Genomic DNA, 6,027 nt, shown 5'->3' with positions numbered 1-6,027 from the left:
GCGTGTGCCCACGGGCGTGTGCGGGGACCCGGGAGTGCCTGCGTGCGCCCGGGCACGGGGCGGCGGGGGGCTGACGTGCGCACGATGTGTGCGTGCGCAGGGACACGCGTGTCCAGCCTTTGCTGGAAATCCCGCCCGGTTGAAGCCTTCGGCGAGGAGGGGGCCTCTTTCGGTTAGCTGAGCGGTGGCCCGGGGTCCCCTGCGCTCAGAGAAGACACGCGGGGTCCTGGGCCTCCTGCTCGGCCTCGGGGCTGGAAAACAACCCTCCCCTGCTGGGGGAGTTTATGTGGCGGGTGGCGCTGGCCCAGGGCCTAAGCCTGGGTGGACGAGGTGATCCCCGAGTCCCCCAGCAAAGCCCGCGCGGGCTGTCAAATCGGGCTCCGAGCCCGTGGGGCAGTCCCAGGCCCGGCTCGGGGCCGGGGCGCCCGAGGCGGCGCGGATGCAGAGCGGCGGCCACGACTGTTGCTCCTCGGCTCCTGGCTCCTGGTTCCCGACACAGTGTTTCCGGAGCCTCCGATCCTTCTTCACGCCGCGCGCGGCTTGCAGAGCCCCGCGATGGCCGGGGGCGAAGCGCCAGGAAAACCTCCCTGTGCGCCGAGTTTGCATTCCAGATTAGCAGACAGTTTGCCCCGTAGCGAAGCTACTAGCAGCCATTTTCGGAGTTTTTGAGAAGTAAAAAAAGTAAATTGCGTTTTGCAACAACGTCCTCTGCTGGGTCTCCCGGCGGGCCGAGGTAACGCAGGTTCCCACCGGCCCAGGGCCTGCCTCCCGCGGAGCTGGGTTAAAGCGTGTGGAGTCTCCCTGCTAGGCCTAAACGGGTGGTCTCCTTCACTGGGTGTCTCTGGCATCGCGCGTGAGGCCCACTTCAAGCCGACTTCGAGAATTAATAAATTCGTGGCTGGATGAAGATTCTGCACATCCTTCGCCTTCAGCCAACAAACGTTCTCCAAGGCTTGAGGCGGCTAAGACCCCGTGGAGGAGGCGCCAGGACACTGGCTCACAACCAGCGGCGGCACAAATTAAAGCAGTAGGCAAGTGGGGCGAGCGAAGAGGCAATCAAGACAGACTGCTGGAAAGAGGCGGCAGCTTAAATGGGAAAGTGGCAACTGGTGTTTCAGTGGGGGCGGGGTGCTGAGAAGAAGGGAGCTTATTCGGGCAGTGCGGGCAGAGTGCTCTGGGCCCTTTGGGGGCTCAGATCTGACTGAAAATGTGAGGAGGAGCCCCTAAATCCCTTGAGGTCCTGGAGAGTGGAGGACCGAAGCTAGAACTCTCCCCAGGCCCCTGAGCTGTTCTATAGCTGACTGGGGACTCGAGGCTTCCCAACCTGGTGGTCCTCACCCTGCACACAAAGGCCCCAGCCCACTCCAGGAGAGGGTCAGGCAGGGAAAGCCACTGCGTCACCCATGAGTGCAGTGAGGCAGAGTTTGGAGGACAGGACCTCAGGGAGGCAGGGCAGGACCAGGTGGCTCTGCGGGAAGATGGGGCTCCAGAAACCTCATACAAGCTAGAATCAGATGCTGCGCCCTGGATCAGTGAGAACCAAGTGGCACTTAGACCAAATGTCCGAGGTGCTCCCTCCCCTCCACACCTTCCTGCCACCCCCCCTTTCAGGACCCTCCACCTGGGGAGAGTTCCCCATGCCCCACCTGCTCTGAGTCCCTTCTGGGGCTCCCCTAGATGCTACTTTCAGATTCATCACCTCAGCCCCCTTGAGTCACTTACTGGCTGTGTGACCCTGGGCAACAGGCCTAACAGCTTCAACTTCAGAGGGCTGTTGTGAGTTTAAAATGGGACACTTAACAAGTAAGCACTCAGAAAACAGTGAAGAAATCCGGTGGGACATGGAAGCCCTCAGGCCCTAGTGTTGACCCCTCAGCACCACAACCCTAAGGCAAGAGCTGAGCAAAGGCAGCTTGTCATACCAGGCTTACCAACCCCACCCCCAGCCAAACGGCCACTCTGTCTGCCACAGCTGATTGGTCTGGGGTGGACACCTGGCCCAAGACCAGCCAATCAGGTCCTCTCTTGCAAATTTGACCTAAGAAACCCATGTCAGGTCTAATAGTTTTTCTTTGGGGGAATGACTCTTCTCCTCCTCCTCTCAGTCTACAAGCTTTGATGGAACTGTCTCCATCCCTGACTCCAGGGCCATTCTTGGGGTGGCCCTGTGGCTTGGCCTGACCAATCAGAGCATTGCACTCCCCTGGCTACAGGGATGGGCCAATGAGACCCAGTCAGAAATCCTGGGGCTATTGAAATACCTAACCGCTTTCCTGAAAATGAAGCCAGCCCACAAAAGAGAGACAGAGATTAGGTCCTAGGGACATCATGCTCTGGGATCTAGCCATGCCTCAGGCAACTCCCTGTGCTTTGCAGCTGTCTGTGCTGAAAAATTCACTTTTTACTTAGTCCAGTTCAGATTAGGTTTCCTTCCAGGTCCTTACTCAGTTCACCTCCTCTCTTCAAGCAGAACAATGTACAACATCCAGGAAAACTGAGATTTTTCTTTTATTTTTAGTATTGGAGTGGGTGACCAGTGTAAGAATATTTCATTTAGGGAAGTTCCTTCTTATGTCTAACTTACAGCCATAGGGCTTCTACTATAGATATTTAGCAAGATGGAAAGCAGCCAATCACCTTCCTAAGAACCTATGTTGAAACACTTCCCACCCTTCTCTTTTCAGGGCCAGAGGTCCCTGTACCTCTTTACTGTCTTTGCCAAATAATCAGAGCCTGAAGATGAGGTCTATGAAAGTAGAAATGGAAGATGTAATTTACATAAATTAATTTTTAAAGTGAAAAACATTCTGCTTGTAACCAGCATCAATGAATTGGATTATAAAGCTGAATTGTCATAAAACCTAACCTTTCTAACCAATTTCTAGACTAGAGTCTGGTTAAGAGGAGTCAGGATTGAGGATTTGTGATCAAGAATCCCAGGCCATAGTCCCCACATTGTGCGCTGACACTCATCACACAGGGAAGGACCTGGCCAGGCCTCCAGGTTCTGGGTGACGTGGAGAACAAAAGTCAACCGGGAAAACAGAATGGAAACCATCCCAAGATAAACACAATAAAAATTTTTCTCCTGCATATCCAAAAGCATGAAGTGTCCTAGATCTAAAATAGTTCCAAGAAGTTCCAATATCATATCCATGTTTTTTTTAATTTTATATACATCCACACAGAAATATTGGAAAGAAAGTATTAGTGAAAGTTGTGTTTCAATTTATGGAACTATGAGTGATTTTTTTCCTTTTGCTCTTTCTGGATTTCCCATATGTCCTTTAATGAGAATATATCTTTACTATAAAAAGAGAGAACTTTTTTTTTTTTATGAAAGCCAAACGATCAGGAGAGGTTGTATAAACTGATACAATCTGGAAAGCAATTAGGCAATGTGTAGTAAGAATCATAAACCTGCTCCTGGGACCTATGCTAAGGCAATAATCCTGAGTATGGGGAACGCTAGCTTCAGGAAGGTACACAGCAGCCCAGTGTGGAATACAGCCTGGTCTCCAGCTTGAGAAAATTGAAGCACAACCTCTCTGTGGAGCTTTCATAGCCTTGAGGAGAGAAGGTCACAAAGACTTCCTGTGGGGACTACTTCTGCTACAACGCTAACTGAAGGCAATCATGTATCAGTGTTACTGCAACCACACCATTAAATACTATAGAGGCAAAGTATGGTAGACAGAATAATGACCTCCCAAAGACAGCCACGTCCTAACCACCCAGTCCTATAAAGATGTTACCTTACATGTCAAAAGGACCTTATCAGATGTGATTATGTTAAGAATCTTGAGATGGAGCGAGTAGCCTGGATCATCCAGGTGGGCCCAATGTGATCACAAGGGTCTTTATTTATTTACTTTTTTTTGTGAGGAAGATCAGCCCTGAGCTAACGTCCATGCCAATGCTCTTCTTTTTGCTGAGGAAGACTGGCCCTGGGCTAACATCTGTACCTATCTTCCTCCATTTTATGTGGGACGAGGCCTCAGCATGGCCTGACAAGCGGTGCGTCGGTGCGCACCCAGGATCCGAACCCGGGCCACCAGCAGCGGAGTGCGCGCACTTAACCGCTAAGCCACGGGGCCGGCCCCCACAAGGGTCTTTAAAAGAGGAAGACTGGGGGCCGGCCCAGTGGCATAGCAGTTAAGTTCACGCGTTCCGCTTTGGCGGCCCGGGGTTCACTGGTTTGGGTCCTGTGCGTGGACCTACTCACTCACTGCTCATCAAGCCGTGCTGAGGTGGCATCCCACATAGAAGAATTAGAAGGACCTACAACTAGGATATACAACTATGTACTGGGGCTTTGGGGAGAAAAAAGAAAAAGAGGAAGATTGGCAGCAGATGTTAGCTCAGGGCCAATCTTCCTTGAAAAAAAAAAAATGTTAATTAAAAGAGGAAGACTAGAGTCAGAGTGAAAGAAGGCAAGGTAACAGCAGGCAGCAGAGATGCAAGACATTGGAAGATACTCCACTGCTGGCTTTGAAGATGGAAGAAGGGGCCATGGGCCACTTGATGCAGGCAGCCTATAGACGCTGAAAAAAGCAAGAAACCGGATTCTCCCCTCAGGACCTCTAGAAGGAACCAGCCCTGCTGACACCTTAACTTTAGCCCAATGAGACTTGATTTTGGACTTCTGATCTCCGGAACTGTAAAACAATAAATTTAAATTGTTTTAAGCTACTAAGTCTGTGGTCGTTTGTTATAACAGCGATAGGAAACTAATACATGAACCTCTGGAAGACAACACTATAAATGATTTGTTAGAATGGTGTCTTAGTCAGCTCAGGCTGCTATATTAGAATACCATAGACTGGGTGGCTTAAACAACAGACATTTATTCCTCCCAGTTCTGGAGGCTGGAAGTCTGAGGTCGGGGTGCCAGCATGGTCAGGTTCTTGGTGAGGGCTCTCTTCCAGGTTATGACCTCACACAGTCTTCCTTGGTGTGTGCACAGAGAAAGATCTGTGCCTCCTCTTCTTTTCTTAAGGGCACTAATGCCATCAAGAGACCCTCACCCTCATGACCTCATCTAACCCCAGTCACCTCCCAAAGGCCCCACCTCCTAATACCATCCCCTTAGGGGTTAGGGTTTCAACGTTTGAACTGGGGAGAACACAAACATGCACTCCATAATAAATGGCAAGGTTCTAAGTGGTTTTTTTCTTTTATTTTCTCTACTTTCCAACTTTTAAATAATGTGGTAAACATATTAAATTCAATCATGAAAAGAGGCAGGGATTTCTGCTGTATAAAACCAACTGTGATTTGGAGAGCAGACCCTCCTATGCTATGTGGCAAACCCAGGTCCAGCTCCGGTTCTTGTAAGGTCCCATGGGAGGGACACCAATGTGTGTTCATGTGCACTTGGGCGTGGGCCTGTGTGGGTGGGGGTGAGGGTGGTAAGTAGAATTGACCTGGGCTGGAATCCTCCAGAAACCTCTGAGCTAAGAGAAGGAAAGACTTCCTCCTTTGCTCAGCATGTGCTAGCTCCTGAGAAAGATGAAGAAAACTAGGAAAAAATTCAGCTAGGATCCCCTTTGATTGCAAGGGACAGGGAACCCCTTTTCCAGCCCCACCAGTGAGTGGACACATGCAGTTTGCCCTGAAGACAGAAATGGAGCTGCCTCTCCCCCTTGATCTTCATTCACTGCCCGAGGGTCTGGGACCACTACCTCCGCTAACAGGCACAACTTGGTTTTTTATTATTTAAAATGTAGGCGAGGGCAGATGGAGTTAAAATGGCCTAGTGTCTGGTGCCAACCTGGTAGGGCTGCCTAGGGGTGCTGTCTTCCAGGCACTGTCTGTCCAAGCCCACCATGTAGGGTGGTGGGGTTTACACACTGCACAAGCACAGGCCGAGGGGATGTATGGGGCTGAGATCCTGACCATGCACAGCTCATGAAGCCTTGGATCCTCACAAGACTGTGTCAGCCACAAGGATGGACCATGCTTCTGCTTCTGGGCGCCTTTTCACAATCTGTATAGAGGCATCAACTGGCAGCTGAGGCCCATGTG

This window comes from Ceratotherium simum, chromosome 4, assembly GCF_057802395.1.
Source record: "Ceratotherium simum simum isolate JZ-2026a chromosome 4, ASM5780239v1, whole genome shotgun sequence".
Lineage (NCBI taxonomy): Eukaryota > Metazoa > Chordata > Mammalia > Perissodactyla > Rhinocerotidae > Ceratotherium > Ceratotherium simum.
The sequence above is the reverse complement of the archived record's forward strand: the minus strand, read 5'-3'. Positions refer to the sequence as shown.